This window comes from Peromyscus californicus, unplaced genomic scaffold (genome assembly GCF_007827085.1).
Source record: "Peromyscus californicus insignis strain IS unplaced genomic scaffold, ASM782708v3 Scaffold_6__1_contigs__length_162567912, whole genome shotgun sequence".
In the NCBI taxonomy this organism is placed as follows: domain Eukaryota; kingdom Metazoa; phylum Chordata; class Mammalia; order Rodentia; family Cricetidae; genus Peromyscus; species Peromyscus californicus.
In genome coordinates, this window is record NW_026294584.1 from 111227686 (window position 1) to 111255073 (window position 27388).

General features: G+C 36.9%; 1 long non-coding RNA gene across 8 annotated transcripts in view; it reads right to left on the reverse strand.

The window, feature by feature from the left end:
* The window catches only part of LOC128100120 (uncharacterized), a 128496-nt gene that overhangs the window by 49484 nt on the left and 51624 nt on the right, over positions 1-27388 (reverse strand). For all 8 annotated transcript variants that reach the window (XR_008214667.1, XR_008214672.1, XR_008214670.1 and 5 more), the window contains 3 exons: positions 5070-6256; positions 646-748; positions 308-440 (listed from right to left, as the gene is read on the reverse strand). This is a non-coding gene — a long non-coding RNA (uncharacterized LOC128100120). The remainder of the gene's footprint in view (positions 1-307; positions 441-645; positions 749-5069; positions 6257-27388) is intronic.

Below are 27388 nucleotides of genomic sequence, written 5' to 3' on the forward strand. Positions count from 1 at the left end.
AGCAAATGGAGTAAAGGTACATGCCTACCCATAAATTCAGTTTTTCCATACAGGTACAATGTCCATACAAGGCATAACATAACATACCTGAGGGGGTATAGCTAAGGTCCTAGCGATGACACTGATTTTAGAATAGGTTCCGAGATATGATAATTTGTCAGTATATGTTCATTATTACATATTTAAATTTAAGAGGGAGATTAAAGTGAACTCCCTGTGTAACTATACACAGTATTATGCTATTATTTTAAGGTAATTTGCTAATTAAGTGTCTAATTATGTACTAAGTTTGGAATGAGGTACTTACTCCATTGTTTTGGCCAAAATCTCTTACACAGATGTTAGTTAAGCAATTACTTATGATGCGACAGAGAAATGACTAGAATAGGCTGGTAATGGAGGTTCAACTACCTCTTTCATTCTGGAGCTCCATTAGAGAACTGTGATAAAAGACACAGGGAAACCCGGTGTGAGTCAATCAGAAGCGTTTTTATGCAGCCAACTCTAGGCTTATGCGAATTCATTCTCTCTCTCTCTCTCTCTCTCTCTCTCTCTCTCTCTCTCTCTCTCTCTCTCTCCCTCCCTCCCTCCCTCCCTCCCTCCCTCCCTCCCTCCCTCTCCCTCCCTCCCTCCACACACACACACCTCATAAAGATTCCATAACCTTGGCAAACAGCACCAGCAGCTTGGCATCAAGTATTCAAATACACAAACCTATGTGGGACATTTCTCATCCAAAGGACCACACCTGAGTAAGAAAGAGTCGGTATAAGCAAGAATAGACTACTTCAAAGAGAGAAGAGCTTTAGAAAATTGAAAAGGAGATGGAATAGTGACGAAGTACTCAGGAAAAGAAAGACAGAGAAATAGCCAATAGAGCCCAGTTCCGCCCATGCGGATGACGGCAGAAGGAGGGAAAGAAAAGCCTCACCCCAAAGGTGAGCCTGGTGGCCACAGCAGTTATACCCTCAGGTCAAGTTCACAGCCCTCAGAACCCACAGCTCCAGCTTCAGGTTTGGCTGAGACAGTTTTTCTGCTGGTGGATAGTCCAGAAGCGGAGAGAGGGATCCCATTTTGCCATTCTGTGTGACTTAGATGGACAGCAGTAGTTATGTGTCATCTTGAGAGGGAATCCATTGTTTAAAAGTGAACCCTGAGGCCGGGCAGTGGTGGCACATGCCTTTAATCCCAGCACTCAGGAGGCAGAGGCATGTGGATCTTTGTGAGTTCGAGACCAGCCTAGGCTACAGAGTGAGTTCCAAGAAAAGCTCTAAAAGTTACGCAGAGAAACGCTTCTCAAAAAAAAAAAAAAAAAAAAAAAAAAAAAAAGTGAACCCTGAGGACTAGAGCAGCAATCAGTTGGGGAACTGGAATTTCACTGGCCTGACCACACCTTCAGGGTGGGATCCAGTCTCGAGGGGCCATGGTGGAAAACAGGAGACTGAGTGTCAGTGAGCTGGAAAGAAACTTGACCCAGGCAGTGAATAGATTTGACTCTCATTAATTTTTATTTTAAGAACCAAATTCTGACTCAGAAACACATTTGGATCCAAATCCATTTAATAATGGTGTATTCTCTGGTGGCTTAAATGTGTCTGTAGTAAAACATATTTCTAAAGTGGGATATAAAATATTTATTTTGTACTCTTCAGGTGGATTAGTTAAACATGAAAAAGTGACATTATCATGACAATATTCCTACCATGGTGTTTTGTAGGAGTGGACTTTGCTTTGTGTTTTTATATAATTTTGATGTTAAATTTTTATTGAAATGTAATACATGGAGAATTAGGTATGCAAAGTAGAGAGCTCAAACTATTCTTACTGAAGTCAAAATGGACCCAACTCATTCATAGCAAGCACTTTATTTATAAGGTCCTTCCTTTCTAGACACAGGCTCTCTGGACCCACACTAACCACTAATTATATTGTGTGTGTGTGTATGTGTATGCACACACTTGTGAATGGTATTCATATGTGTATGGTATATGTGCATGTATAATCTATGCATATGTGTGTATGAGTGGTATGTATGTATGATATATATGTCTGCATAATGTGTGTATATGTATGTTTGTGTACTCATGATCTACTTGTGGGGGTCAGAATGTCTACATGATGTGTGTACATTTGTGTGTATGTATTATTATGATCTTGTTGGGGGCCAGAATGTATATATAATGTATGTACATGTGTGTATGTATTACTATGATCTACTTGTGGGGGTCAGAGAACAACTTTCAGGAATCCAACTTCACCTTTTCATCTTTTTTTCTTCCCTTTTTTTTTTTTTAAAGAAAAGTGTGTGTGTGTGTGTGTGTGTGTGTGTGTGTGTGTGTGTGTGTGTGTGACACAAAGATGAGAAGAGTACATCAGATCCTCTAAAGCTGGATTTATAGGCAATTGTGAGCCTTGATGTGAGTGTTGGGAACTGAACTTAGAACGTTTGAAGGAGTAGCCAGCTACTTCTCTTAAGTCCTGAGCACTCTTTCCAGCTGCCCTACTCTGCTTTTGAGGCAGGGGCTCTCTTGTGGGTTTTGTACTGACTAATTCCCCATGGAAGCTCTACAATTACAGATGTATGCTACTGCATGTGGCATTCTAGTTAGATTCTGGGGGTCAAGCTCAGGGTGCTAAGCTTGCAAGACAAGTATTTTTATCCATTGAGCCATCTGCTCTACCCTTATTTGGATGTAAAAATTACTTTGAACTACATTTTTTCAGTATAATGGAATGATTTTATGGTCTATTTTTAATGTGTCTGACATATTTTATTCAGCATGAAATTCAAAAGATTACTCTATGAGACTGTGTGTCATTGCCGTTGGTTTGATCTCTTTACCAGTAAGTACCACGGTTGGTCCATTCTGTTGGGATGAGCCTTTAGGAATCTTCCAGTGAGAGGCTTTTATCAATACTTCTGCTATGAACACACTAATACATGTTTTCATACACACACACACTACACTTCTACTGTGAACATACCTAAGAATAGAGATTGGAGGGCTGGATTGTGTATATTTGTAGTTAAAAAATGGCTACCAACTCACATCACAAGTAAAGTTCCTACTACTTTGTATTTTACACCTTATAACTTTAGTGAACTTTGTTCTCTTTTCTGAAATAATTGCAAAGATTGAAATTTCCTTTGACAAGGATATGTAACCTCAGACTTTCAGGTTAACAACCCCACTGAGATAATTATTAAAATAAACTCCTTTTGATTATAGGGAAATGCTGTTCTTAATAAAGTTATTCCAAATTCAACTTCATGAGTGAAACTGTAACTTATTAAATGATGGCAGGTGATTTGTGTTTATTCTTTGGCCCTTTTCTCTCATTATTTTATTGCATTAGAAATGCATAACCTATGTGCCTTCCTTAACTTAAAAATAGTTTTTATGCCAAACAATTTTTTTTCTGTTGTATCCAGTGACTTGGCTTCCTTTATCAAGTATGATCAAGGTCCAATTACAGTTAGAACTTTTTTTCCCAAAGCACCCTTGTGTGCCATCCTCTGTCATAATTTTATGTGGAAGAAATACCTGTGTCTTTGTTTGCTTAGTGCTTGGCTCAAAGAATCAGTCTATGTATTCAAATACTTCCTTTCCATTCCAAAATAGGAACTCTCTCTCAAATTATAGTCTGTTCAGAGAATGTAATTTTTGGACAATTGAAATTTTTATCAGTATCTGGTTTGGGAACTGTGATTTTTTTCCATCAATAATAGCATTCTAATGATTTGTTCAACTAAATTATTAATATATAATGAATGCCAGAGTAAGAAGTTATTAGAAGACAGTGTCATTCTACGATGCCAGCAGCAGTATGACTTTAAAACATAGTGCCTCCCATTAGTTGTAAGTATTGTGTTACAAGGCAAAGCCTGTGTCAATTAAAGCTAGAGTCATTTTTGGATAACACTAATCATTTTGATTTGATTATAAGGGTAGGTCCATTTCTGTTGAACTTAGGGGAAGGTTTGGAGAAGTATTAAGACATTCACAGTTTAACCACTAATTATTTTAACTATTCATTAAAGATAAGCCACATGAAAAGTGATATCATATTCATATGCAGGTTATAATTTTCCTGAACAGTATATTTCAGTTTTATGGGCGAATAGCAGCAACTAGTGGGAGACGTAGTTAAATATGTAAGCCATCTTTGGGTGAAATCAGAAAACCCTTTACCAAATGATATGGGGGAAAAAAAAACATCCCTAAGTAAAAGGAAAGAGTCAGTGTAAATTTTCTCTTTTTCTTTTCAGTTTTTCAATTGGCACATGAAGTTATACATATTTATAGGTTACTGTGTGGTATTTTGATACCTGTACACAGTGTTAAATTTTCAAGTCAGTAGGTATATCAATGTCTTCACAGTCACACATATTTCTGGTAGAAATACTTCATACCTTCTCTTCAAGCTCCTTTGAATATACTGTGGGATGATTTGTCATGATCCTATTGAACAGTGACATGTCAGAACTTCTGGTCATGTTTACAATGTAACTAACCTTTCCCTACCCACTCCTAACCTTCCCACCCTCTAGTATCCACTCTTCCACTCTGTTCACAGCTTCTAGAATATCAATTTTTAAAATTTTCCATATGAATGAAATAAAGGGGGTGTTTGGTTTTCTATGCCTTTTTTTTTAACTGAGCAGCTTGTCACTCCACTTCCATCCAGGTTGTCATAAATGACAGAATTTCATTCGTCCTATGGCTGAATAGTATTCATTATATATGTTATATATAGCATATATAGTTATATACATATCATACATATATAGCTTTATGCATCCACCAGTTGAGGAACATTTATATTATATCCATTTCTTGGTACTATCATTGGCTGGATATTTATTATATGCTGATAAGGAAAGCATATTAATAGGAGTAGGGTAATAGCCAATGATAGCTAGAAGGCAAAAACAATAATTTTGATTAAATGCTATTGGTAGCTATGATTTATAAAGGATAACATGGAGATTTGAAAGGGTTAGAATAAGTAATTTTTTCCAAAATTTAATAATACAGTTTAAAGCTGTAAAGTAATAGAAATTCTACCTTTTTTTCTCTCTCTTTATGAGACAGCCTTCTCCTATATAGTCCAGGATGGCCTCAAATTGGATTTCTCCTGCCTCAGCCCCTTGGTTGAAAATGCCATCTTTTAGACTATCTGGATGTTACAGATTAAAACATTACAGTGCAGGTAGTCTTTGCTTTGCATGTGACCAACTTCCAGTTATCAGTGATCACATGCTGGCTAATAACAGGAGCCCTCCACCAGCACGGTCCTTAGTCCAGTAGCCACAGAAAAGCTGCTGTCATCACATCTCCACCAGCATGGTCCATAGTCTAGTAGCTACAGGAGAGCTGCTGTCATCACATCTTCACCAGCATGGTCCATAGTCCAGTAGCCACAGAAAAGCTGCTGTCATCACATCTCCACCAGCATGGTCCATAGTCCAGTAGCCACAGAAAAGCTGCTGTCATCACATCTCCACCAGCATGGTCCATAGTCCAGTAGCCACAGAAAAGCTGCTGTCATCACATTTAGCCCAATCCTTTTTCCTGATTAGTGATGACATAAACAACAGCTGCAAACTGTATATTAACCAATCGCGTCACTTCTCTCACAGCCTCTTGGTGATTGGTCACAGTGTGCTTGGTATTAAAAGTATGTGCAGACAACGGGGTGCAGGTAACCTGTTGCCGTTTGTCTCTCATTGATAGAGCTGAGTGACATTTTATAGAAATGGATAAAATTATCCATTTTCTAGGTAATAGTCAGAGGAGCCACTCAGTCAATAAAGCTAACAGTAAAGGAGGGAAATGAAAAGGAAAAACACTGGAAGTGAAATTCAAACAATATATATGAAACTAGAAAGGAAATCCTTTCTAGAGGAGTGTGAACGTCAGCAAGCTGTGAGAGATCCTGAATGTGAAGCCCAAGGAACTCAGTGAAGGTGAATTTATCAACGTAGACAGGGAGAGTAGGTGCCAGGGAAACAGGGTCATGTAGAGGGGAAGTGACATCTGCAAATTTCAAGTGGAAAGAATGCTTACAAGACAGTTCATGGCACTGGAATGGAAAACTATCATGCAAGTGTTTCAGATTTTTAAAGTGATATAATAATCTGCCAGAATACAGAGAAGATCTGAGTCAAGATCTTTTATGACAACCAGCAGGAGGCAAGCATTGTTTGTGCTTGAGAAGGTTCCGTGAGGTTTGTTTTTTGTTATTTTTTTTCCTGTGAATACACAAACAAAACAAAACATCCTAGTCAGTATGAGCAGCCACAATAAAATATTACGGACTTATTATTTTAAATAGCAAAACTTATATCTCACAATCCTGGAAACTTATATATCCAAGATGAAGGACTAGCTAGGTAGATTTCATTTCAAGAACTAGTCTCTTGACCAGCAAGCAGTCAACATCTTTCTATATGTCTAACTGCTCTATCTGATAATTCTAATACAAAGGGGAGGAGGGGAACAGAACGGGGTGTTAAGCACCATCTTTTTCTAATCCACACACTCTTATGACTTCCTTTCACCTTAAGGGCCTTCTAATGTCTTAGCTCCTCTCAAAAAGTCATACTGGGGTTGTAGACCTTCAATACGAGTTTAAAGGGAGCATCAGTCATTAGAACACCTTAATGTTCGACATCTACATTCTGCTTATCACTAGATTTCATGAGCACATGACCATGAGAGCTATTTAGAAAAGTGTAGCATGAAATTAATAGATCAAGACTGTGGCTTGCTGAAAGTTTGAGGCTGTCCCAGACTAGGACTACCTCCTGACTCTCAGCAAAAATGAATCCTCCACTGTGGAAAATATGGCTAGTGTATTAATTACTTTACTCATTGCTTGTGGTGATATAGTGTTCCACAATATATTGTGCACCCTAATAAAGCTTATCTGAGGATCAGAGAAAAAAGTCAGCTACTATATTAAACACAGAAGCCAGGCAATGGTAGCACATGCCTTTAATCCTAGCATTCAGGAGGCAGAGACCCATCCAGATCTCTGTGAGTTCAAGGCCACACTGGGGAACTGATCCAGGCATGCTGACCCATGCTTTTAATCCCAGCACTAACCATAGAGGTCTGGAGGTCTGTACAGATAGACAGGAAATGATGTAGCTGGGTGGAGAGAGAAAGTGAGATGCAGAACAGAAAGGCATATAGGCATGGGTATACAGGAAGTAGGTCTTTTTGACTGAGGATTTTGAAAAATGTGGCTGGCTTCTTTCTGCTTTTCTGACCTCTCAGTTTAACCCTATCTGGCACCAGGCTTTTTATTAATAAGACCGTTTAGAAATTCATCTTACAATTACTGTAACTAAATACCCAACAAGAAGAAACTTTATTTAGAAAGTGTTGATTTCAGCTTATAGTTCTAAGGGATATACTCTATCATGGCAAGGAAGGGATGCAGCAGGAACACAGGTGGGTGGTCACATTATATCTAAGAATCAGAGTAATAAAGATGAATGCTGCTGTCATAGCCAGTAGCACTGTCCCCACAAGTTACCAATTCAAGATAAATTAGTAGGAACGCACAAACCACCAGAGGTGAGAAATAACAAAAGTCAACAAACAATGCATTAGACTTAATATCCAATTATTAGATAGAAGAATAACAGGTGCAGGATATAAAATTAATATATGAAATAAAGAAAGAAATAAAAATGAGCAAGAAAGAGGAAGTTGTTTTTTTTTTTTTTAAAAAAAGATACCTGACTAACAAAAGTCTATTTTTACACTCAGTATGCAGTTTTGCATTACACTCAGTTTTGCATTTTAAAACACAGCTGTGTGGTTCATGCATATGGATATTTACAGATAAAATAAGTGAAATAACATAAAAAAGACATTAAATAAAAATAACAAAAAATTAAGGATAAAAATTTCCTTAAACAGAAATGGAAGTCTCAATTAATTAGGAAGGCATAGCTATTCTAAACATGTATGTATTATCTAAAACAATCTTAAAACACAAGTTAAAACTACTTAACATACAATTGTGAGCTGGTGGATGCCTGAGATGCAGACACTTGGTAGACTGGGGTAGGAGGCTTGGCCATCTGAGAGCAGCTTCAACATACAATAAGAGCTTATCTCAAAAAATAATCAGAACTACAGATTAGCAGTGCTAACTCTAGCATCACACAGTAGAAATTAGCATAGCTGTCTCATTTCTTAAAAGGATATGCAGCTAATTAGCTATTAATAATTGGCTATTTTATCGATTTTCTTATGTATATATGTTTCTTTGACAGTAAGTCTTGGTATTTTGACTAGAGCATTTTAAGTTTTTCTGAGTTCTATGTTGGCTTAAGAAGGCCAGTCTACCTAGTTTTGAGAAGGGTTTTACTATGTATCTTCTCCACAGTCAGTTGTATTAAGTGCATTATTTAAACCTTATAGAATTTTGCAAGTTTCTTCACACCAGAAAATATGAGGCTCAAATGCTATGTCAGCAAATTCTACAGCATTTTAAGAAACAAAAATATTTCCAATGTCATGAAAATCCACAGAATTCAAAAGGAAAATCTGCTCTCTAATTCCATTTTATGAACCAAAATGCAAATAAAGCAATTTTACTGATAAATGTAAAGGTATCAGTCAAAACAGTTATACAAAAAATAATACATCAAAAGTAAGTTTGCTTAGTTTTGCTAGAAATTCAGTCCATTTGTATACCTTTTGATATTAATATGTTTAAAGCCACATGATTTCAAAACATCAAATAAACACTTATTTTCAATTTAATAATAATAATGTTTAATAATAAACACTTATTATTCCATTTGTTTAAAATGTATCAAATTATAAGTAGAAGAAAATTCTTTAATCTATTAATGAGTACTAAAATTACTTACAGAAAATATAATTCTTTAGCAGAGTCATTTCTCTCAAAACTAAGAATAAGACAAGGGTCCCCAGATTGTATCTGGACTTTCAATTCTATTCCATGGACCAATGTGTCTATTTTTGTCCCAGTATCATTGTGTTTTCAGTACAATGGCTCTGTGTGCCTTGAACTCAGGAATGGTGATACCTCCAGAAGAGGTTTTATTTTTTCAGAATTGTCTTGGTTATATAGAGTCTTTTGTGCTTCTATACGAAATTTAAGTTTTTTTTCAGTTCAGTCAAGAATTGCATTAGAATTTTTCATGGGGATTGCACTGCATCTCTGTGTTGCTTTTGGTAGCATGGCCATTCTTACATTATTAATCCTACTAATTATGTGTATGAGAGATCTCTCCATCTTCTGGTGTCTGCTTCATTTATCTTTCCATTGTCTCCAAATTTTCACTGTGTTTCAGTTCCTTGGTTATGTTTATTCCAAGTTACGTTGTTTTTGAGGCTATTGTAAATGGGATTGTTTGCCTGATTCCTTTCTCAGTCTGCATGTCTTTAGTATATAGAAAGGGCACTGATTTGGGTATGTTAATTTTGTAGCCAGTCACTTTGATGAAAGTGTTTACAGCTCTAGGAATTTTTAGATGAGAGTATGGAGTATATTTCAGGATATAGACTTGTGGAATGACTTGTGGAATAGGACCCTGGTAACCTGGGAAATAGGACCAACCATCAATAAGCAGAACTTCATGAAATTAAAAAGTTGTACTGCAATGGAAACTGTCAATCAGCTGAATATTCAACCTATAAGTTGGGGAAAAAAAAACTTTGGCAGTTGTACATTTGAGAGAGGATTAGTGTCTAGAATATACAAAGAACAACAATAACGAGACCCAACAGAACACTGAGAAAATGATAACCCAACTTAAAAGTGGGCTGTGAAACTCAACAGAGCATTTTCTGATGAAAAAGTGCAAATGACTACAAAATATTTTTAAGTTTTTACTGTCCATAGCAATCAAGGAAAAGGAAATTGAAACTACATTGAGATTTCATTTCACTCTAGTTAGAATAGCCAAGACTATAAAAAACAAAACAAAAGACATTAAATTCAGGTTGGATGTGGGGAAAGGGAACACTTATTCACTGTTGGTGGGAGTGCAAACTGGTGCAGCCACTGTGGAAACCAGTGTGACTGTTTCTCAAAAAAACTAGAAATAGATCTATCATATGACTCAGCTGTACCACTCCTTGGCATATGCCCACAGGACTCTATATCTTACTATAGAGCTACTTGCTCATCCATGTTCATTGCTGCTCTATTCCACAATAGCTAGGGCATGTAAAAAGCGTAGATGTCCATCAATTGATGAATGGATAATAAAAACATGGTTCCCAATGGAATTTTAGTGAGCATTAAAGAAAAATGAAATTACAAACTCTTCCAATAAAATGAATTTAGCTGGAGAACATACTGGGTGAATTTACTCATACACAGGAAGAAAAATGTAAAGTGTTCTAGTTTATATGTCAATCCTAGTGTCAAATGTTTAGATTTGTATGTTCAGTTTGAAGTATATGTAGAATCTAGAAAATTAGAAAGGGAACATGGGTAGGGAGGAGAAAGAATAATTGTAGGGGTGGGGAGACAGTAGAACATTGATTATATGAATGGGAAAGGAAGAATAATGGAAGGGAGGTTTAAGTTGGGAAAGGGGTGGAGACTTGGCTAGGATAGGGGTTAGGGCAAGGCTAAATAACATTCAGAATGTTTGAAATATCCATACAAAATTCTACTTTATAAATCTTACATACATACAAGAGAATTTAACTGACATTACCCTATAAATGGAATAATGCTCCTCTTAGAGCCATAGGTTGGCAAATAAAAAGCCTAGTTCCTGGTGTGGGATACCTCCCCTCTAGTTTTTGGTCAAAGGTGTACTGGACATACCCAAAATAATACAGGCTATTGTTTGTTATTGCTCTTGGTGACTGTTTAGTGTTCTATTGCTACGATAAAACACTATGACCAAAAGCAACTTAGGAAGGGAAGGGTTTATTTGGTTTATACTTCCATATCACTGTCCATTATTGAGGGAAGTGGGGCAGGACCACAAGCAGGAATGTGGAGGCAGGAACTGAATTTGTACTGTTTAATGGCTTGCTTTCTATGGATTTCTCCCTTACTTATGTCTTAGTACTGGAAGGGGCTATCCAGACTTCTGGTGTGTGTGTATGTGTGCGCACATGCGTATGCATGCATGTGGGGTCAGCAGTCATCTAGCTCTGATCACTGTGAACTATGATAATGACCACTATGGCAAGATATACACATTAATGAAATAGTGACATAAACCAATTATTTTCTTAGTGTATTTAAGGCCTCTTCCAACAGAAGGAAACATATACATGCTACTATATATCCGACCGAGAACCCATGATTCAATATTGCATAGTTCCCAGGGGTAAACAAACTCTTTTGCTAAATGAACACAATATCAAACTGCTTTCTAAATTTGGATCTCTCTCCCTATTGATTAGTGCAGCTCTCAGACCTCATCAGACCAGTTTCTTTGTGTAATGTAGAGTGGTTAATGCAGAAACTGATCAAAATGCAGAGAATACGTGTCTGTGAATGTACAGCCACAAATGGGACATCATATAATATTCCCTCTTCCAAAACTCAGAAACTATTATGAAAGACTGAACAAAAAGATTGTAAGAGCTGGAGTCAGGAAGGACTAGAGTGAAACAGTATCTTTGGGATACAACAGGGGTGCTATGTTCATGAGCTCACAGCAGCTGTGACTGCCTGCCCAAGGCTTATACAAAATCAAGGCTGTGAGCATTAGGACATCTAAGAGTGTGGTAATTTGAATGAAAACAGCCCTCTTTAGCTCATATATCTGAATGTGTGGTCTCCAGTTAATGAAAGCAAAGGATTGAGAGATGTGGCCTTGTTGGAAGAGGCCTTGTTGTCACTAGAGGTGGGCTTTGAGGTTTCAAAAGTCCAAGTCATTTTCAGTTTACTCTTTTCTTCCTATCTATGGACCAGAGTGTAAGCTCTCACTTATTGCTTCAGCACCATGCCTGCCTGCCTGCTTCCATGCTCCCTGCCATGATGAACATGGACTCTAACCCTCTGGAATTATGAATTTCAATAAACATTTTCTTTTGTAAGTTACTTTGGTCCTGGTGTCTCATCATGGCTATAGAAAAAAAAATAAATAACTAAGACCAATGGTTCTCAGCCTGTGGGGCATGACCCCTTTGGCAAACTTATTCCCCCAAAATGTTTATATTATGATTCACAACAATAGAAAAATGACAGTGATGGAGTAGTAACAAAAATAATTTTATGATTGGGGGTCACCACAACATGAGGAACTGTATTAAAGGGTCACAGCATTAGGAAGGTTGGGAACCACTGAACTAAGAGAAAGAGAAAGTGGGGAGGGGATCATGAGCTCCCACCCTTGACCAAAGATATGTTGACAGTTCAGGACTCCTGGGGGAGAGAGAGACTGTTTTATTTAAGGATGTTTCTCCTAGTAGGTTGACTGTATCCAGTGCATGAACTCACAAATTGGACTGGGTCGGTTATAAAAAAAGAAGGACATGAGGTTGGGAGGGGATGAGGGGCATTAAGCAAGAATTATGGGAAAGAGTAGGCTGAATATGATTATGCATGATTGAAATTTTCAATGAATTAATAGTTTCTTCAAAAAAGACATGAATGACCGCTGTGCTGATATTAGTATATCAGATAATGCTAAAGGGGTTTCAGAAAGATAGAAGAAAGATAGAAGAGAAGTGAAATGTGATGAATAATATCATATCCAGAAAAACGGGCAGAACTGGGGATCACCATGCTAAGTGAAGTAAGCCAAACTCAGACAAATGCAGCATGTTTTTATCTCATGCAGAATCTAGATAAAATTCTAGACATGAAAGTGGAAGAAAAACTATGTGGATATGTGAAGGAGACCAGGGAGAGATGGATCAGAAAATGTAATATTAGGGGCAGAATGCAATGAAAGTATATTATGTACATGTAAGAAAATATTACATTGAAGCCCATTATTTTGCATAAGTAGTATATACTAATTAAAAAGGGGGAAGGGAACTTAAATTTCAAGTACTTCAAAATATATTGTTATTTCTACTTCTAAGGGCTTGATATTTTTCAAAATAAAAAGTTGGGAAGATACTTTAAAAATGGAAGATTTATCCTCTCAGCAAGGTTCAAGTATGTATCATTCACTGTAGCCATTTTGCTTTAAGTCTCCAGGACTCCAAAAAAAAAAAAGTAATATATGAAAAGAAGAAAACAGATTTCTCTTCATTTTTTAGGAGGGGCATGCATCTCTCCAAATAGAAAACTAAATGATATTTGTAAATAAGTCAAAGTAATAACAGAGCTTTGTAAGGCAACTAAATGTAACATTAACAACCAAATTCAGTCTTTATATGCAAAGACTTTCTAGAATATAATTTTGAAAAGCTAGTCACCAAGTATTTGTAGTACTTAGGAAGACATTTAAGAGTGACATAATTTATGTAGTGAGAATTAGAGTACCTCAGCACTTTATGAGAAAATACAAGAGAACAGTGTGTGGTGGTATATGCCTATAACCCTAGTACTTTAGGGCCTTAGACAGGAGGGCCAGAAGTTCAAGACTAGTAGAATCTTTTATATCAAAATTAAAAAACAAAATAATTTTATTCATGCAAAAGCTTAATAACATAAAAATGTTACTTCTCCTGTTTTGATCTATGGATTAAATGAAATTCCAATTTAAACACCAAAAGATATTTAAGAGGCAAATTATGGCCTAATTTTTAATTTTAGTGGAGATTCAATTGCCCAATAATAACCAAGAGACTCTTGAAGAGAACAAATAGAAGGAGCTGAGAGGACTAGCACTCCCAGAAGAGAACTCTAATAGTTAATAATTAGCGGAGATTAGCATGATATGCAAACTGAACAGGCTCAAGCTCTCAATACAAAACCCACACTTAGCTGGTACCTTGCTGGGTGGCAGAGACTTTGCAACTGTAGGGAGAAAAGATGGACCTTCTAGTACACAGTACAAGAATCATTTTTTATATAAATGGAAGAAAAATAGAAAAACAATCAAGATGGAATCCCTACTCTATGCTTCAAAAATGTAAAATAAACTATAGATGTATGCTAAGCGTCCTTGGTGTTCCTTAAGTTATAGGGGTGTCATTCAATGTCCACTTCCTTTATTGCTTGGAATTCTTCCCTCTATTTTCTTTATCCCTTTTCCAAATTTTCCTTTATTTTTTTAAGTAAGAATAACAATGGTTGTTTTGAGAGTTCATTCTAATCCAATCTAATCTTAGCTAAAATTGTTTATGTTTTCAAAGTTTCTATTTCCAAATGAGAGCACATTTCCTGCTTGAGATGGATATATCCAATGCAGGACAATCATTAAGTAAAAGCTTGACAAATCCCCTCACTGCTTATAAAGATAATGGAAAGCTAAACCACAAAACAAGAAGGGATATTAATAATATATAAAATGGACAAAGTTTATGTAAATATGCTGCATAAATATTTACATAACTGATGTGAATCAGTATGGAAGATAAATAACCCAATGGGAAAATTGGCAAGGATCACAAATAAGCAGCTTACAGAAGAGAAAACGCATATGGCCCATCCTCTTATAAAGAGGCTCTAAGCATGTCTAGTGAATAGGGAATGAAAACGAAGGTTATGATAAAATTTACTTTACTATCTCTGTGTTAAGGACTCTGACAACATGAAATATTGTCACACCTCTCATTGTAACAGAAACCTTCATGCATCACTACTGTTCATGGGACCATTACTTACCACAGTGAAACATTAGATGCAATCCAATAATTCACTGATAACTGATATATTGTGATATATTCATTCAGTATGCTAGTTTAAAGCTGAGTCAAGTTGTATAAGTGTGACAACAGAATTCGGGGCTCAAGTAGAACTCTTGATACAATTATATCTGATCTATGTTCTAGAAAGCAAGAGAGTAATACAAGCTTGAAGATAATGATAAGTTTTGGGGAAAGACAGAGAAGTAGCCTACCAAGATATAAGTATCAGACTAGCTCTTGGAGGTAGATTCGGTCTTCATCATTAGTCATGACCATCTTTTGTATCATATACAAATGTCCCAGCACATAACACATACAAAATCATCAATGTTTTTAGTAATAGAAAGTGTTCCTTTATTATTTTTCACTAAACTGTATTTATATAGATGAACACATGTATGTATTCAGGTTTAATCAAGCAGCCTACACTAAGTCTGATTAAAATACTTTAAACCTCATATATCAAAGATGATGTCTAGAAAAAACCAAGTGTCAGCTCCAATTAGGAAAGTTTTATTTTTTCAGTTTCCTTTTTAAAACTTTCCATTGCATTATTATATTTCCCCATATTGCTCTTCAAATTACATATTTCTATCAACATATTGTAATCTATTTTTACATTCTTTTCTTTTATTGAAAATAGATTCATTTCTCATAAAATAAATATATCCTGATTATAGTTTTCCTTTACTCCGTTATTCCCCACCTCCCTTCTTCTCCAGGTCCACCCTCTTTTTGTCTCTTGGTAGAAAAGGACAGGCTTTTAAGAAATAACAACCATACATGAAAAATAAAATATAATAAGGTGAAGCAGAAACTATCATATCGAAGTTGGACTCAGCAGCACAGCATGAGGAAAAGAGTCCTAAGAGCAGGCACGAGAGTCAGATTCCCACTCATTCTCGCTGTCAGGAGTCACATAAAAATACTAAGCTATAGTATTTTTAGTATGGTATTTATTGTATAAACTGCATATAGCTATAATATATACACAAAGGACCTGGTGTAGACCTGTATAGGCCCTGTGCTTGTTGCTTCAGTCTCTGTGAGCTCATATGCACCTTACTTTGTTTTTCAGAAGGCCTTGTTCTTCTGGTGTCCTCCATCCACTCTGGCTCTTGTACTCTTTCTACTTCTTATTCTGTGGGATCCTTTGAGCTCTGAGGGGAGGAATTTGATGGAGACCTGGGTGTTGTTCAAATTTATAATTGTCTTATAATAAAAAACCCAAAGCCAGATATCAGGGTTAAAGCTGAAATATCAAAGAAGCAGAACAGCCAGCCACTAGTTATTACCTCTACGAAATCCTCAGCCTAAAGAGAGTGAGTTCTGTTTCCTCATGCCTTATATACTTTTCTGTGTCCTGCCATATTATTTCCTGAGATTGAAGGAGTGTGTTAACACTGTCTGGTTCTGCTTCTCTCATGAAGCCCAGTGTGGCTTTGAACTCACAGAGATCCACATGGATCTCCCACTCCTGAGTGATAGGATTAAAGGTGTGTGCCACCACTGCCCGACCTCTATGTCTAATATACTGGCTGGCTCTGTCCTCTGATTCCCAGGTAAGCTTTATTGGGGTACACAATATCTCACCACACCTGGGTTTCAATTGGCTATTTCTTATAACCAGGTGAGGCTTCCAGTGACCAGAGTAGGTTGTATTTAATTGAGTTGCTGGCCAAGAGGATCCCATGGAAATCCCAAACAACCCAGGGTGTTGCTAAGACAAAATGTTGCTCTCTGCAAAATGACAGCAGGGGCCCCATTATATAATAATTATCATTGGATATCAAAACTTCTTAAGACAAATGCCCTTGAGTCTCTGAAATGCATTCCAAGCCACTATACTTGGCTACATATGTGGAGAATTTCCTGTGTCTGTCCTGAGAATATACAGAAAGCAGAAATACATTTCATACACTGGTCTTGTCTCTGCACCAGCATACACTGCTACTCTCCAAGAAACTTGAGGGCACAAGGGAGGCATCATATCCCTGGTTCACAAGCCTGAGATATAGGATCTAGATCTGTATATGTCTCTCTTGTCAGAACATTGCACAGTCCATAAATGGTTCATTCATACATTATCTTCTTGACCTGCACTCTACTCTGCCTCATGGCCAGGGCCAGGGAGTGCCCCTTCCTGTCTAATGAAGGTCTCTAATCTCAAATGGTTTGTAGTATAGTTGTTTGCCCAAGGTTCTAACATTAAACCTCCATTTCCAAGTTCTGAACTTCTTTGATGGTTCCACAGTTGCTTCTTAAAGCTAGAATTTTCTTTTAGAGAATGCACACTTTTTAGCACATTGTTAGCACCAGGAGATTGGGTCCTTATATCACCCTGGAGCTATAGGAAGTATGCTGCCATTTAGAAAGTACCTATGTCATCCTTCATGTCAGCTACTTGAACTCAGACACATGGATTCTAAAATGCTGTCATTGATGTCTACGGTTCTAGACTGTTTTGATGTCCCAAACTGTAGTTGGCTAGAACAGTAGTTCTCAACCTATGGTTCATGACCCTTTTGAGAAACCTCTATCTCCAAAAATATTTACATTATGATTAATAACAGTAGTGAAATTATGGTTATGAAGTAGCAATGAATATAATTTTATGACTGGGAGTCACCATAACATGAGAAATTATATTAAAGAGTCACAGTATTAAGAAGGTTGAGAATCACTGGGCTTAGAAGATCTAGAGGTGAGGGTACAGATGAGGTTTGGATGAATCTTAACCTGTTATTCTGGAAATACTTGAACTCATTAGTGAAGAAAGGATTAACAAATTGACAAACCAACTCCTTTCCACTTACTTGTTTGTAAATTAAGAAAATAAAATGAATGGATTAGCTGTTTTCTCCTTAAATTTTTTTGTTTTAACAGACAGCGATGGAAGATTTCCAAAGAATTACCTACTTAAAATATCACCAGATGTTCTTGTTGGTGAAATTCCTTTAAATAATGTTGCATTATTTTAAATTATACACTTTATTTTTACACAATAAAATGTGAGTTCTTAATAAATTCTTTGTTGGAAGAGATCAATGATTCATTTCCAGATTGAAGAGCTGTGCCATTACATGCCTGGACTCAGATTTCACTCCTAACACTTACTTGCTATGTGACTTTGGACAAGATAATTATGGTACGTAAACCTCGGATTTGTTATGTATATAATGTGACAGCTAGTAAGACCTTTCTTGGGTCTTTGTGAAGATTAAACCATTATTAAATATTAAACATTCATTTCCAGAGCTTATCAAAACAGCTAGTTCTGGTTGCTGTTCTAATGACTGCAATTAACTAGGTCTGTCCTTGACTTCATCTTTTTCAACAGCCTTATCTGAGCAGTTTGCAAAGCTTATGTTAGAACCAGGTGCTTAGGTCTTGAGACTGCTTAGATTTCATATTCTATCAATCAGCAGTAGAGCAACTCCAGGCTGTAGCACCTTTAAAAATTGCATGCTGAAAGGAGAACATGGCTTCCTGTGATTTTGGAAGACTAAGCATGAAGTACACTGGACAGTACTTTACACATGCAATGATGCAGCAGTGAATGTCTGCTTTCAGTCTTGTTTGTTGAAGAGAAAGACCTTGGCTTTGTAAACCTCTAACAAGAACATTGCAAAGTCAATCCAGTGACATCTTCGTGCTATCACTGCCAGGCCTTGGGTTGTGTGCCTGGCTCCTGTTGGGTAACCTGGCCTGCCCTTGGCTTTGAGCCCTTTCTTCTCAAAGAGACCTGATTGGGGCTGAGCCAGAGTCCATACACACACAGTGGGTACCATGGCTCCCAGCTGCTGCCCATGTGTCACCTAGAACATACTGTCCTTGCAGGCTACTCTGAGTTGTTTTCCCAAGTTTTGCCGTAGACTTTTGATTTCTGACAGTTCAGAAAACCTGTTCTATGCAGTCTTGGTTCAGTGAAAGCCAGTATATATCATTTCTGATCCCTTATCCACACCCAGAGTACTGCTATTTCTCTTCTCAGGCTAGAAAAGCTCAGCCCTGTGCATATTCAAGGTCTAGCCCAAAGCATTTCTCAGTCCACAGCCAGTCAGCAACTCTCTTCTTCTAAACTTTTCAATACATACTTACCAAGTTTAAATCAAAACTTTCCAGCATGGTCTAGCAAACTTATGCAATCCAGATCTTTCTTCTTCTCTTGTCTCATTCACTCCATTCATGTGCTTTGGCCACACAACCTTGGACAGTGCAAGGTCATTACCTACTTAGTGCTTTGACATTTGTTTCTCTCTGTCTGGAATCCTCTCACTAAATTATTGCCTCATTAGTTTTTTTTTTTTTTTTTCCTTTTTAGTGAAAAGGACATCATCACAAACATAATATGTGGCCTCATCACTCTTGTACAATGGTTCTCAACTAGGAGTTTTGTGGTCCTCCAGGGGACATTTGGCAGTTTCTGTAGATAATTTTGTTTATAGCACTGGAAGGGACAAGGATGGAGGCCAGACGCACTCCAAACATTGTAAAATGCTCAGGGTGGTCCACTGTCTCTCACAAATGTTAATGTATGGAGGTTGAGAGATCACATGTAGCACAGTCTTTACTTACTTAAGGAACTTGGCACTTTGAGGAACTGATTGATTCATCATTCATTTGTAACTTGATTTGACATGTTTTCTGAATTAGAATATAAATGCCAGGAAAACAGGAATCTTGTCTTTTTAAAAATTTATTTGAAATTTCCTACCTGAGCACATTGTATTTGTACCATTTCCACCAGTCACTCTCTCTCTCCCACCAACTCCCATCTCCTGCTCCACCCCTTAAGGAGTTCATGATCTCTTCTATAATCATCGTTGTGATATACACATATATAGTTTAATAGTTATTAGAACTATATATATTTATATTTATGTGTATTATAAAGTAAACTACTTATAAAATGTGTCCCTATGGCCTTTCCAAACATCCTTAGTGTTATTTATGTCTCCTCCCTCCCTCTCTGTATTAAACCCTCTCCCTTCTCCCCAGTTCAACTGCCCTCCCGTTTCCCCTCCCCCTTTCCATTCATAGCACCTGTGTCCTGCTTTCTCCCTCTCTGGAGCTCAGTCTTCCTCCTTCCCTCCTCCAGTGGTTCCTTTTGTCTCTCCTACTTTCTTTGATTACCCCAGGTTCTGTAGTCACCTACAAACATTCAGATCTAGAATCCACAAATATGAAAAAACATGCAGGCTTGTCCTTCTGGATTAATTCAATCAGTATATTATTTTCTAGTTCTATCCATTTAGATAAAATTTTAAAGTTTTGTTATTCTTTATAGCTGAAAATGATTTCATTATGAATCCATCCCATAGTTTCATTATCTATTCATTGGTTTAGAGATAACTAGGTTGCTTGCATGTCTTAGCTAGTGTGAAGGGAACATCGTTGAACATGGCTGAGCAAATATCTTTGTAGTAATGTCCAGGCCTTTGGGCAGATGCCAAGGAGCAGTATAGCTGGGTCATATGGTAGATCTATTTTTTAGCTCTTTGAGGCTTATCCACACTGGTTTCCATAGTGGCTACTACCAGATTGCAATCCCAGCCACAGTTAAGGAGTAGTCCCCTTCTGAAGCATCCTCAGCTGCACTTGTTGGTTGTTTACTAAAAATGATAATAAAAAAGTTATAGCTGTTCTGACATTGAAATCTCAAAGTAGTTTTAATTTTCATTGTTAGGGGTATTGAACATTTTTTAAAATATTTTATCATTTTCATCACTTTTGCGTCTCCAGTGTCTCCTTTGTACAACATGACCTTGGAAGGAACATTAGCAGTATCTGTTGAATTAATAAAACCGTGGCAAATCTCAGTGGAAAAGTTAATTATGTGTTGCTGTGCATTATATTTGACCACACTGTGCTTGCACTGCATTTTTGTCTTGGTTATTGATATATATTTTGAAGATAATATACATTATGATGGGGATATATCCATGATGGGTGAAATGAACTCATTAATAGAAAATATCCATTGTAGAAATATTCCAATTCCTGTGTCTGTCACAAGACTTATTTTTAACTGTGCTCTGTGTACTGTCCTTCGATATCAAATACTTTTCATCCTCATTTTATTTTTAACTGTACTTTAACTATCTAGAAATTAGTAAAATCAATGTACGCTTTGAGAAAGCACGAGAACTGTCTGAACACATTGTAACTTCTTGCCTGCCATTGTGGGACAGGTTAATACATTCCTAGATGTGGAATTTAGAATACAACTGCCCTCCTCTAACATACATGTTCTATTTCAGTGTTGTGAACACAGTGATACTGAAGGGTTATGCACAACTTCAACATCACCTGCTTAAAATCCAGATATACTTCTCTGCCTAACTAAAGCCAGGAAGGTGGTAATGGATCCACAAAGAGTTGATGCCATCTCTCTTTGCATGGCCTTCCTAGGGACAGAATAGTGGGTCAATCAGTAAGAAGAGTTTGTTTGGCCTACATGGGCTCTGTCCTGTTTTGAATAGTTTTAGCTGCTACTTTTAGACTCCTAGAATGTGGAACTGGACTATTTATCATGGAATTGGGGCACCGTGCACCTTTTGTTCTAACGGGCACTAGCCAGATGTTTCTGACAAGAATCCATTGTGTCTCCATGGACTCTTCTGCCACGTAAGTAGAAGAGGAGACAAATGGATGGAACTAGGGAGGTGTGCTGTGTCCCACCCCAACTTTTCTGGGAAGAAAGACAAAGAATTTTAGAAGGCTGTATAATGATTGGATACATCATATCAAGTTTGTTAATTATGTTGCTCAAATGTTCTGTAGCCAGTCACATTTTTTCTTCTTGTGTATATGGTCTATCATTCTCTCCTGTGCTGGTGAACTTGCTTCTGTATGGTAATTGTCATTTTTTTTTTCTACTTGATGTGTTTTGAAGTTATGCCTTTAAAATCTTTTTGTGTTGTTATTGTTTTTTGTTTGTTTTTCAAGACAGGGTTTCTCTGTGTAACTTTTGGAGCCTGTCCTGGAACTTGCTCTATAGTCCAGGCTGGCCTCAAACTCACAGAGATCTGCCTGCCTCTGCCTTCCGAGTGCTGGGATTGTGTGTGCCATCACTGCCCAGCTTAAAATCTTTTATCTATTTTGTTTTTATATGTATTGGCGTTTTCCCTGCATGTATGTCTGTGCACTGTATGTATGCCTGGTGCCTACAGAGGCCAGAAGAAAGTGTCAGATTTCCTGTGACAGTTACACGGTTGTGAGCCACCATGTGTGTGTTGGGAATTGAACCCTTGTCCTATGGAAGAGCAACTAGTGCTCTTAACCACTGAGCCATCCCTCTAGCTGCTTAAAGCCATGCTTTCAGTTTCACCTTAGTTTAGAGTTTTATACCTTCTTAGTAATTAAAGCTACTCAAGATTAGCATTAAAATACTATTTTCTATATGTTTCTCTTGCCTTCAAGTCTATTTTATCCAGCATTATTATTTCACCCACATTCTTTATTATTAACCCTTTACTTGACTGAAATCTGAGTTCCCAGTTAAATGTGTCTCCTAAATTTTTATTTTCTGATTTGTGAATTCAACCCAGGTCCTTGCACATGAGTGCTTTATCGCTGAGCCAGATTCCCAGCCTTGGGGTTTTTTGGCATGGTCTTACTATGTAGCTGGACTTGACAGTGAAGTCTGCACACAGCTTAAGTTGGCTTCAAACTAGCTACTGAATTTTTGCCATCACCTAATAATTTGTGACAAGCTTGTTTCGTTTTTCCTTTTATTTCTTTAAATTGTTGAAGGATTTTTTCCCCTTCATTCAGATTAATTTTTGATAGTTACAGGTCAGATGTCAGTGTTACTAATTATCCAAGATATTTTAATAGGCTTGCCTATCTTAATGATATATAAAACTAATGACTATCTTTACCATACATCAGAATAAAATAATACAGGATCTTACAGTAGATCTATCCAGATCATATCCCTTTAAACTTAAATATTACTATTATCCCATGTTTTAGTTTTAATCCTTCCCAAATCAGACAATTATATTTTGTATGTTGATGACTTTATAATTATATATATGTATATATATATGTGTGTGTGTGTATATATATATATATATATATATATATATATATATATATCACTACCAATGCCATACTTACTACCTTTTTTTTCTTACAATTTAGACTTTGTGATGTAATTTTCCCTGTGCTTGGTCTATGTATTGTAAAGCATTTCTTAGTGAGAATTTGGCCCTTTAAGAAAGCAGTAATTAGCTTTGGTCATGTGACTCTTAGTTTTATAGTAGAACATGTGAAACAAATTCTTGATGTTACTGCTGATTAAACTTTGAAACAAGTTTCACTGTGTATTTACCTCAAGTTTCTGGATCTTACACATCAAAGAGAATTGAAATATCACAGACCAGGATGTTTAAGAAGCACAAAGATGGAGTGAAGGAGTTGGTGGTGGATATCATCAAGGTACATTGTATACATGGGTGAAAATTTCAGAGAGTAAATAATAAAACAGAAGTACAAGGAAACACCATCATTACTATTAAATCAATATTGTCATTTTCCATTCCAAATGGCTCATTACCATTAATTCTGAACAGTCTATATTCATGTTTATAGCCATATGTACGTAAGAGTACAAACAGGGATATGAGACCCTCACAGGTAGTGATCCTCTTATAGTTAACTAAAATATTTTAGCTGATCAAAGCTCTCTTCATACTGCTAGATTTGCATCAGAAGAAACAAATGTGACATCATTTATCTTAAGCTCATACAATATGGCTTTAGTTTGTTTTATATATTGAGGTTCTGCAAAAATATTTTAGTTCAGAAAGAAATTCTTCTAAGCAAACCAATCCAAAGAAGGAAAGATATATTTTGGTTTTAAATGTGTCGTTGCCTGCTTGTTATTCTTTGAAATTGAATCTTATTATATACTGTGGCTGTCTTAAATCAAGTGTAAACTCTGCTTTACCTTAAAGAAGAAACATAAAACTTGTTCTCCCTTACAGCCATGGCCCTGGCTGGACACAAAATTTAAAATTCTCCTTCCCCCTTCTAATCTCCCATCCCCTCCCCTCCCTTCCCATCCCTTCCCCTCCCTTCTCCTTCCTTCCTCTCCCCTCCCTTCCCTCTTTTCCCAACAGAGTGTCATTGTGAGCCCAGGCTGGCTTTGAGCTCCCAATCTTCCTGCCTCAGTTTCCCTTTGGCTAGGATTATGGGTTTATGTCACCATGCTTGTCTTCCTGAAGAAACTTGAAAAAAGTTAATCCACTATTTGAGAACAATTAGTTGAATATTACAAAGAGCACGTAGAGGACATTGAATGTTTCCAATGCAAAGAAGTGACAAGTATCTGAGGGGTTAGATATAACAGTGGCCCACATGTGATCTGATTACATAGTATATACATGTGAAATGTTGCAGCATACCCAATAAACATGAACAATTGATATATGCTTATTGAAAAATTTCCAAAGAAGTTAGTCTAGATGAGGGACAATTTAATTTACTCAGTGATAAGGTTTTCTGGAAAAGAATTTTGTTTTAGTGCAGAGTCTTGCTGTATAGCTCCAGGTGGCCTGAGACTCTTGTTTTAGAGTCTGGGTTGTTTCCAACTCTTAAATCTTCCTGCCTTCATCTCCTGTGTGCTCGGAACACAAGCATCAGCCATCAAAAAGAGCTGCGGAATAGCATTGTATACTTTCTAGCATTTTCCAACCTATATAATCATATATTCTTTTATGAATGATAACTTCATATTTATGATGAACCACCCTAGAATAAGTGATTATCAATGCAACTAATTAATTCACCCTTAAAATTTTCCTGCCTCTTGAGAAAGGATAACAGTTTTCTCTTATTGACACAAAATGTTGACACAATGATTTATTATAATATAGTCAAAATGGCTTTCTCTGAGTTCACTTCTATTTTAGGCAGCTAGAAATATAAATCCATCTTCTTCATGTGTCTCTCCTTTAGCTCTTGACCATTTGTTTAGAACTTAAGTTGTAATTTTGTTGACTCAATAAAAAGAGACAAATAGGTACACCTAATAATTATGTTACTCTTTGTGACTTATTTTTTTTTAACAATTTAATGATTTAAATGAAAGTCCTATTTCTTAGAAGTATTTTTTTTTTTTTTGTTTTTTTTTGTTTTTTTTTTTTGGTTTTTCGAGACAGGGTTTCTCTGTGTAGCTTTGCGCCTTTCCTGGAACTCGCTTTGGAGACCAGGCTGGCCTCGAACTCACAGAGATCCGCCTGGCTCTGCCTCCCAAGTGCTGGGATTAAAGGCGTGCGCCACCACCGCCCGGCTCTTAGAAGTATTTTATGCAGGAATTTTAACATAGATTCTAGTTTACAAAGAACAATGTAGATACCACATCATTGCCCAAATTAACTCAGCGATATGATCACTATATCTTTTGTTTCTTTTTTCTCTGTAAGTTGAACAAAATGATTTCATTTCATTGTCAAACCAATGCTGGGAAATACAACAGCTTAGAGCTTGGGAAATGGGTACATGTCTAGAACATGGTTTATGCAAACTAAGACTAGATTCTAGGGCTCCAACTTGGGAGTGGTATTCTTTCCACCTTGTGCATTTGAAATAGTTGTGAAATCCAAACCAGTCACCTAGAGTAAAAAGTAACTGCTATGTGTTCTACAGATACATCATTCAGATAGTTCTTAGCTCTTGAAGATGATCCTGATTTCTATAGCTGAATTTTCATATGGACCTATTGATGTATCTTGGATTTTGGTCAAAGTTTTGTTCTATCTAGATCTTTCTCATCCAACGCAGTAGTCAGTAGTTACATGTGAGTGTTAACACTTGATGTGTAGACATTGTAAACAGAGATGCTCTGTAGTTTCTTCTGATAGTAATATTGTACCATAAAGCTTCTAGACAGCAAAGCCAAGAGTCAACAGAGGGAAAGGATAATGAACATAATGAGAGAATGTATTTACAATCTGTGTATCTGGTAAGAGGCTGACATCCAAAACACGTAAGAAACCCAGGCTACTCAGTACTTGATCCAATACCCCGATCCAATATGAATCCAAGGTTCTGAACTAAGATTAGTTGAAAGGATTATTCAAATGACCAACGGGTGTGTAAAGGCGCTTAATATCACCAATTACCAGTGAAATACAAGTTAATACCACAATGAGATTCCGCATTACTTCTGTTAAGATGATTCTTACCTAATGGGTGGAAGTGTCTTACCTATAGAACCCCTGCCTACTACAGGAAGTACCTTATCAGAGCACCGGGGAAAACAGGGTGGGGCTCCTCAAAAGTTAAAAGATGGAATTGCTGTATGGGCCAGCAATCCCACCGGAAATGAAGTCAGTGCTTAGAAGAGACACCCGCACTCTCACACTCACTGTAGCCTTGTTTATAGTAAGTGACAGAGGGAATCAGCCATCGTGTCCCTCAACAGAGAAGAGCATAAGGAAAACCTGGTACACTCAGCAAATACCACCCTGCCTTAAAAATGAAGGCAGGTCTGTTATTTGCGACACAGCAGATCCACCCAGAGGACATTCTTTTAAGTGAAATACCATCATCACACGATTGCTCTTCTGTGTAGAGCTTCAGAGAGCTGAACGCACAGAAGTGGATAGTGAAACAGGCCACAGGGACTCAGTGTGGCAGGGATCGGGAGAGGCAACACAGTGGTTAACAGACAAGAGATTCTCAGTGTGAAGGGAGCCAGGAGTTAAGGGGTCTGTGCTAGAACATAGTGACTACAGTTGGTAACAACACTTCTGGTTTCAAAAGTTGCTAAGATGGGAGATTTTTTAAAGAGTTCTCACCATAAAAAATACCTAAGAATGTGAGATAATGCATTGGTTAGTTGGATTACCTTAGCCATGTCATGCTTACCTACAGCATTACTTGGTATATGATAAACATGAATTTTAATCACAGTAAACATAAGCATTTTTGTCAACATAGGTTAATTTGAAGAAGAAAAATATAAAATATCTCAATAATTCAATATTGATCACATGCTGGAATGAAATAGCTTAAGTACAATATTTAACTTATTCCTAAAACTAATTTCACTGATTCACATTTTTCTCTTATTGTAGTTTTAGAACACAAACCATTTGGGTTATATGTTAGCCTCCCATCATCTTATGAAGCAGCTAGAGCTTCGTTTCTCTTGAACCTAGTTTTTTATTTCATTCTTTATCCCATATCCCTTCTCTTTAGGAATGACTGAGTGTTAAATACTGAGCCAGTATTGAAGCCTCATTATAATACGGTCATCTGGGGCTGGAGAGATGGCTCGATAGTTAAGAACACTGGTTGTTTTTCCAGAAGACCTGGGTTCAGTTCCCAGCACCCACGTAACAACTCACAACTGTGTGTAACTCCAAGATCTGACACCCCACACAGACATACCTGAGGCAAAACATCAATACACATAAAATAAAAATAAATAAATTATATAAAAATAATATGGTCATCTATTTAACTTCCTATATGTGGCATTTGACATTTGAATCTAGATCCTGCTATGCCAAAAACATAATTTAAAAAATTGAAAATTCTTAAACATTTGAAATGACTTTCAGATTAAGTCCAAGTGTGTTCTGAGTTCCTTATAT